The following is an 8,700-nucleotide window of genomic DNA, read 5'->3' as shown; positions in this document are numbered from 1 at the left end:
TTTAATTCTCAAGATTTTACCTGGCCTACTTAGAACTGCAGGAATATCCTCTTGTATTTGAAAATCTATTAATTTTCTGTGTTTCTGGTCTGTTGGAAAGGCACATTTTTTAACTTCTCTCAGGGACAGGATTCCATTACTCATAGACTAGATATCATGCCAGATACTGAGGAGGAGGACATTTCACTTCTAAATTACTTAGATTACCAAAATTTCAGTTTTAATACGTTTACTTTTCTTTGTTTTTTGGGGGGTTCCGGTCATGGGGCCTGAACTCTGGGCCTGGGCGCTGACCCTCAGTTCTTCAGCTCAAGGCTAGCTTCCACCACTTGAGCCACAGCTCCACTTCTGGCTTTTTTTTTCTGCTTATGTGGTGCTGAGGAATCAAACCCAGGGCCTCAAGCCTGCAAGGCAAGCGCTCTACCACTGAGCCACCTTATTTATACATAGATAAGTATATTACAATAAACAAAAAATATCAAAAGAATCAAAAGAAAAGGCAACGACTAGAAGAAAATTTCTTGCAGAAGATATTTCTCAAAATATATAAATGCTTAAACTCAAAAAGGAACAAACACTCCTATTTAAGAAGTTAAAAAATATTTCGAAAAGTATCTCACCAACAGGGAGAGAGGGAAAGAGGCAGAAACAGGGAAGCAAAGACAGAGACAGAGACAGTGGAACAGAGGATCAAGTATAGAGACATATTTGTAATACCACTACTTTGCAAGCCAAGGCAAGAGCATCATGGATTTTAGGCTATCTATGGACACCCTTTCTTATAGGGAGAACTTATCTCCAAAGCAGCAGCAGAAGAAGAAGGAGGAGGTGGAGGAAGAGGAAGGAAGGAAAAGAAGAAGAGATAAATGAAACAAATATACACATGTAAAAATTCTCAGCATCACATATGCTAAAGGATATATTAAAGAGCAGCAAATAAAAATATCAATAGCAGGGCTGGGAAGGTGGCTCAGTGGTAGAGTGCTTGCCTTGCATGCATGAGGCCCTGGGTTCGATTCCTCAGCACCACTAAGCAAAAAGAAAAAAGCCGGAAATGGCACTGTGGTTCAAGTGGTAGAGTGCTAGCCTTGAGCTGAAGAGCTGAGGGACAGCACCCAGGCCCAGAGTTCAGGCCCCACTACCGGACCCCCCAAAAAATATATCAAGAGCATATCAATGCATACCTATTAAAATGGCAAAAAATCTAAAACACTAATGACACCAAATTCTGATGAGAATGTGAAATGACAAGAATGTCCATGTCAACAGACTAAGATATAAGCCATCTTTCAACAATACAACTGACTATTATTCAGTACTAAGGAGAAATGAGTTATCAAGTCATGAGAAAACAGGGAGGAAATGGAATGTTACTAAGTTAAAGGTTCATTCGGCAAAGCTCACATGCTGTATGACTCCAATTGCCTTCTGGAAAAATCAAAGCTTAGAGCCAGTAAGAGTATTAGCAGTTGCCAGGGCTTAGGGTGTATGGAGAAGGATTCACAAGAAGAACAGGTCTTTTACAGCAATGGAAAATATTCTGTGTAACACTATGTTGGTAGATATATGCCATTAGACGTTTTTTCAAAACCCACAGAATGTGTAACACCAAGAATTAACTTTAAGCCAGGCCCTGGTGGCTCACGCCTGTAATTCTAGCTACTCTAGATCTCAGAAGGCTGAGATCTGAGGATTGTGGTTTGAAGCCAGCGAAGGCAGGGAATTCTGTGAGACTTTTCTCTCCAATTAACCACTAGAAACCCAAAAGTGGAGCTGTGCTTCAAGTGATAAAGTGTTAACCTTGAGCAGAAGAGCTCAGGGACAGGTCCCAGGTCCCATGTTCAAGCCCCATGGCCAGCCCCCCCCAAAAAAAACTATATTGTAAATTATGGACTTTGGTGGCAATAATTTAAAAGCTCATAGACTGGAACACACATTCCTCTCCCCCCTCCCAGAACCTGGTACTGATGGTGTAAGACAGGGTGTGTATAGAGGCTTGGGATACACAGGAACTGTACTTGCTGGCAATCTTCTTGTGAGCCTAAAACTGTTCTGAAAATAAGTTTTCTATAAAAAGTTAAAGAAAACCTTTAGGAATGGTGCTTTTCCTGTTTCTCTGAACATTACTTGGGAGAGAGTAGCTACTATTCATTGGAAGGTAGTACAAAAGGAATTTGACAAAACAATTCCATGAAGAACAACAAATTTTGGTAAAAGTCCAATTAAATGATAAATATGGTCCTTTGAAGTGGTAGGTTTCATGGAGGTGGCCAGGAAATTAAATGCATATTTTCCCTTATTGCCAAGATAGCTTTGAGCCTTTCTCCATATTATATATATATATATTTTCCAAATAGAGAAATGAAGTTGCTTGTCCTCCCAGATTTTTATAAAAGTAGAAAAATGCTCACTTTTCCCTTCAAGTATTAGAATAATGACTTGAACACAGTAGAAATACAAGGACTAGTTGTTTACTAACTTATTTTCTTTTTTTTTTTTTTTTTAAATTTTATTTTATTTTATTTGAGAACATACTGTACAGAGGGGTTACAATTACATGGGCAGGATAATGCATACATTTCTTACCAAGCATTGCATCCTCCTCCTTTGTTTACCCTTCACCTCCCTTCCCAGCCTCCCCCCTCCCTCCCACCCAATCATACCCCCCCTCCCCCCCCCCCACCGACATTGTAAAGCTGGTTTTGACATGACATTTTGTACTTCTCATTGTTGCAACAGGTCCACCTGAATCCTTAAACGACTTGTTTGTCCCCGTCTCCTCCACATGTTATACTGACATCAAATATAGTGAAAGCAGGGGTTACACTGTGGGGGAGGGACACACAAAGCAACAAAGAAATAATCTTATAAATGCATTAGAAACACATGCATGAAAGAAACAAAAACATTAAAATACATATTTGAGGTTTTGTTTTCCTAACATCACATTATCTGACTTTTTCCGCTTGACTCATACCTATACTAGATATTGCAAATAAGGGAAACCATGGGACCTATGTTTCTTTGGGCCTGGCTTACTTCACTTAATATAATTTTTTCCAAGCCTTTCCATTTCCTAACAAATGGGGCAATGTCATTCTTTCTGATGGAGGCATAGAATTCCATTGTGTATATATACCACATCTTCTTGATCCATTCATCTACTGAGGGGCATCTGGGTTGGTTCCATGTCTTAGCTATGGTAAATAATGCTGCAATAAACATAGTTGTGCTGGTAGCTTTAGTGTGGCCTTGTTTGTGATCATTTGGGTAAATGCCCAAAAGTGGGATTGCTGGGTCGTTGGGGAGCTCTACGTGGAGTCTTTTGAGGAACCTCCATACTGCTTTCCAAAGTGGTTGAACAAGTTTACATTCCCACCAACAATGAAGTAAGGTTCCTTTCTGTCCACATCCCCTCCAGCATCTGTTGTTGTTAGAGTTCTTGATTTTTGCTGTTCTAACTGGAGTGAGGTGATATCTCAATGTTGTTTTGATTTGCATTTCTTTTATGGCTAGGGATGTTGAACATTTCTTCATGTGTCTATTGGCCATCCTTCTTTCTTCTTCAGAGAAGCTTCTCTTTAAGTCTTTCGCCCACTTACTTATTGGGCAGTTGTTTCTTTGAGGATTTGTTGTTGGGTGGTTTAATTTTTTGAGTTCCAAGTATATTTTAGATATGAGACCCTTGTCCGTTGTATGGCTAGTAAAGATCTTCTCCCAGTCCGTGGGCTTTCTATTGATCTTGCTAGCTATGTCATTTGCCCTGCAGAAGCTCTGCAACCTTATACAATCCCATTTATCCAGCCTTTCTTTGATTTGTTGTGTTTCCGGGTCTCTATTCAGAAAATTTCGGCCTGAGCCAAGGAGACCCAGGGTTTCTCCTATTCCATCCTGTAATGTTTTCAGAGTGTCTGCTTTGAGTTCAAGGTCTTTGATCCATTTGGAGTTGATTCTGGTGCAGGGTGATATATAAGGATCTAGCTTTAGTTTTCTACATGTAGTTAACCAGTTTTGCCAGCACCATTTACTGAAGAGGCTGTCTGTCTTCCATTCTATTGTTTTAGCTCCCTTATCGAAGATTAGATGGCTATAGGTCTGTAGGTTCATTTCTGGGTTTTCAATTCTATTCCATTGGTCCTGAGGTCTGTTCTTATGCCAATACCAAGCTGTTTTGATTACTATGGCTTTATAGTAGAGTTTGAAATTTGGTATTGATATTCCTCCAGCAGTATTCTTTCCGTTGAGGAGCGTTTTTGCTATTCGGGGTCTTTTATTGTTCCATATGAATTTTTGGATTGCCTCTTCTATTTCCTTGAAGAATGAGGGTGGAATTTTGATAGGTATTGCGTTGAATTTGTAGATAGCCTTGGGCAGTATTGCCATTTTCACGATGTTAATCTTTCCAATCCAGGAGCATGGGAGGTTTTGCCATTTTTTAAGTTCTGTGTTGATTTCCTTTTTCAAGATTTTAAAGTTTTCATCATAGAGGTCCTTCACTTCTTTAGTTAAGTTAATTCCTAGGTATTTTATTTTTTGTGAGGCTATTACAAATGGAGTTGCTTTCCTAATTTCAGCCACACTTTTCTCATTGTTGGCATACAGAAAAGCCATTGATTTTTGGGGGTTAATTTTATAACCTGCTACTTTGCCAAAGTTTTGAATCAGCTTGAGTAATTTGGGAGTGGAGTCTATGGGATTCTTTAAATACAAGATCATGTCATCTGCAAAGAGGGAGAGTTTTATTTCTTCTTTCCCTATTTGGATCCCCTTTATGTCTGCATCTTGTCTTATTGCTGTAGCTAGGCATTCTAATACTAGATTGAAGAGAAGTGGAGAGAGTGGGCATCCTTGTCTTGTTCCTGAGTTAAGAGGAAATGGCTTTAGTTTTTCACCATTGAGTATAATGCTGGCTGTAGGTTTGTCATATACAGCCTTTATTGTATTGAGGAATGTTCCATGGATTCCTAATTTTTCCAAAACCTTCATCATAAAGGGGTGTTGGATCTTGTCAAATGCTTTTTCTGCGTCTATTGAGATAACCATGTGGTTCTTATTCTTGCTCCTGTTGATGTGATGAATAATATTAATTGATTTGCGTATATTGAACCAGCTTTGCATCCCTGAAATGAATCCTGTTTGATCGTGGTGTATGATTTTTTGGATGAATTGTTGAAGTCGATTGGCCAAAATTTTGTTGAGAAGTTTCGCATCAATGTTCATCAAAGAAATGGGTCTATATTTCTCTTTCTTTGATGAGTCCCTACCTGGTTTTGGGATGAGGGTTATGATGGCTTCATAGAATGTGTTCGGTAGTGAGCTTTCTCTTTCAATTTCATTGAAGAGTTGGAGGAGAATTGGTGTGAGCTCTGCTTTGAAGGCCTTGTAAAATTCCGCTGTAAAACCATCTGGTCCTGGACTTTTCTTAGCTGGGAGGTCTCTTATTGCTGTTTCTATTTCAATGCTTGATATGGGCCTGTTAAGATAGTTTACCTCATCTTGGTTTAGTTTTGGCATGTCAATATTTGCTAGGAAGAGGTCCATTTCTGTCAAGTTCTCAAACTTATTAGCATAAAGTTTTGAGAAGTATTCCCTTATAATGTTCTGAATCTTGCTTGTTTCCGTGGTGATGTTTCCATTCTCATCTCTGAGTTTATTAATTTGGGTGTGTTCTCTTCTTTTTCTGATAAGATTTGCTAAGGGTCTGTCAATTTTGTTAAGTTTTTCGAAGAACCAACTCTTTGTTTTGTTGATTCTTTCTATAGTTTTTTTGGATTCTAATTCATTTAATTCTGATTTAATTTTGATTATTTCTTTCCGTCTACTGGATTGGGGTTTATCTTGCTGCTCTTTTTCAAGGAGGTTTAGATGTGTCATTAAATTGTTAGTTTCAGATCTCTCCAATTTGTTGATGTAGGAGCTCAGAGCTATAAACTTGCCTCTGAGTACTGCCTTTGCTGTGTCCCAGAGGAGCTGGTATTTTGTGTGTTCATTTTTGTTGAATAGCATGAACATTTGAATTTCCTTTCTAATCTCTTCCATGACCCACTCATGATTCAGCAGTGTGTTGTTCAGCCTCCATGTGATACCGGACTTTCTTTGGTGGCTTTTGGTGTTGAGTTCTAACTTTATTCCCTTGTGGTCAGAGAGAATGCAAGGTATAACTTCAATGTTTCTGAATTTAGACAAGTTTGCTTTGTGGCCTAAAATGTGGTCTATTTTAGAAAACGTTCCATGTGCTGCTGAGAAAAACGTGTATTCTGATGCTGCTGGGTGAAATGTTCGGTAAATGTCTGTTAAGTCTAGTTGATCTATGCAGCTGTTTAGATCTGCGGTTTCTCTGTTGAGTTTTTGCCGAGTTGATCTATCTAGTGGGGAGAGTGGTGTGTTAAAATCCCCAACGATTAATGTCTTTGGATCTATATGGGATTTGAGGGAAAGTAGTGTTTCTTTGATAAATTTGGGTGCTCCATTGTTTGGCGAATAGATATTTAGAATTGTAATATCCTCCTGAAGGAGAGATCCTTTAATTAGTATGTAGCGACCTTCTTTATCTCTTTTCATGAATTTTAATTTGAAGTCTATTTTATCTGATATTAGGATTGCAACTCCCGCCTGTTTATGCGGTCCGTTTGCTTGGTAGATTTTGTTCCAGCCTTTAACATTGAAAATGTGTTTGTTTTTATGGGCAAGATGTGACTCCTGCAGGCAGCAGATAGAAGGGTCTTGTTTTTTAATCCAACTAGACAGTCTATGTCGCTTAATTGGAGAGTTCAGTCCGTTAACATTAAGAGATAGGACTGAGAGGTATTTGGGAGTTCCTGCCATGTTATCTACCTTCTTGGGGGCTGCGAAAACTGGGTTCTTCCTATGGTTCTTGGATTCTCAGTTTGGGTGCAGTTTCTTGGCCTTTATTGCGGTCTTGTTGGTTTTCTATGTGTAGGACATCTTTAAGAATCTTTTGTAGGGCTGGTTTGGTGGAGATGTATTGTTTCAATTTTTCTTTGCTATGGAAGGTTTTTATTTGGCCTTCAGTTATGAAGGAGAGTTTAGCTGGGTACAGTATTCTTGGTTGATAGTTGTTTGTTTTTAGGGCATGGCATACATCATTCCAGGCTCTTCTTGCTTTGATTGTCTCTGCTGAGAAATCTGAGGTGATTCTAATTGGTTTCCCTTTATAAGTGATTACCCTTTTCTCCCTGACAGCTTTAAGGATCTTTTCCTTGTTCTGAGTTGATCCTGTGTGGATTATAATGTGACGGTGGGATGTCCTATTCTGGTCTGGTCTATTTGGGGTTCTAAAGGCTTCTTGTATCTGGACAGGCCTATCTTTTTGCATGTTTGGGAAGTTCTCTGCTAGGATCCTGTTAAACAGATTTCCTAGACCATTAACTTCTGTTTCTAGGTGTTCCTCTACACCCATTATCCTTAGATTAGGCCTTCTGATGGTGTCTTCCAGGTGTTGGATAGATCTATCATATTTCTTGGACTTGTCTTGGATGGTTGTATGTTCTTTCTCTATAATATCTAGGCTGTCTTCAATCCCTGAGATTCGATCTTCTGCATGGTCTAACCTGCTGTCAAGACTCTCTACTTTGTTTTTTATCTCTTTTCCTTCTAGTTGGTCAGCTTTGATGGCTTCAAGTTCTTTGTTGAAGCTCTGTTTTAGGTCTTGTATGAATTTCTTTACTTCCTTAATTTGGTGTTCAGTGTTTGTCCTCAAATCACTTAGTTGATTGGTTATGGTTTCTTTGGGCTCCCATTCCTTCTGTTGGGTTCCATTCAGCATTCCCTTTGTGGTCTCCCTGACTTCCTTCAGCTCTTTGTTAATGGATTCCATGAATGCCTTTAGTGATCTTTGTGTGTTCTCTACCTGGTCTCTCAATTCCTGTATTACTCTTTGATTAGCTTCCTCCCGTTCGTGGGATTCCTGCAGATCTCTTTGAGTGTTCTCAGCCTGCTCACGCCATTCCTCCCTTTCTCTTTGAGTATTCTCAAGTTGTTCACGCAAATCCTGTATCAGTTTTTGAGTAGCTTCCTCACGCTTATGATATTCCTGTATAAACTTCTGGGATGCCTCCTCTCTCTCCCTATCACGCTCATACAGAGTCCTTTGTACGTTGTCAAACTTTTCATTTATCATGTTTGCCACCAGTGTTTGTAGAGCTGTTTGGGAACTCTCCTCTGGATTATTCATTATCTGTTCTAACCCCTGATTATCAGGATTGGGAATTGAGATACCCGAATTTGCCATTTTTCTTGTGTTTTTCCGGCTTACTCTGCCCATTTGAGATGAAGATAGCACCAGTTTTGTGCTAGAACACTATCTTAAGGCAACCATCAACCAAAGTTTGCATTTGTACAGTCAATAGTCTACAGATACAATCTAGTTCAACAGATACATCTATTCGACATCAAACAACTATATGTTAAAGAACTTCGAACCGCAGAGAAGAATTTGGAAAGCCAGAAATTATTAGGGTTAGGAAGAGATGTGGGTAAAAAATAGGAATAGATTGGTGTGGGGAGGCACAGGGAGAGTTAACTATGTCCTAATCACAATGCAGGAAATAGGTTGGGTAGGATGTAAGTAGAGAGAGAGAGAAAAAGAAGAAAGGGAAAGGGGAATGAAAAGAGACCAGAAAAAAAATAGAAACGTAAAAATTAATGTTATTTTAGAGATTAAAAGACCATCTATTTATA

Source organism: Dipodomys spectabilis, unplaced genomic scaffold (genome assembly GCF_019054845.1).
Source record: "Dipodomys spectabilis isolate Male_0828 unplaced genomic scaffold, ASM1905484v1 ptg000783l, whole genome shotgun sequence".
Lineage (NCBI taxonomy): Eukaryota > Metazoa > Chordata > Mammalia > Rodentia > Heteromyidae > Dipodomys > Dipodomys spectabilis.
This window is presented reverse-complemented; position numbering follows the sequence as displayed.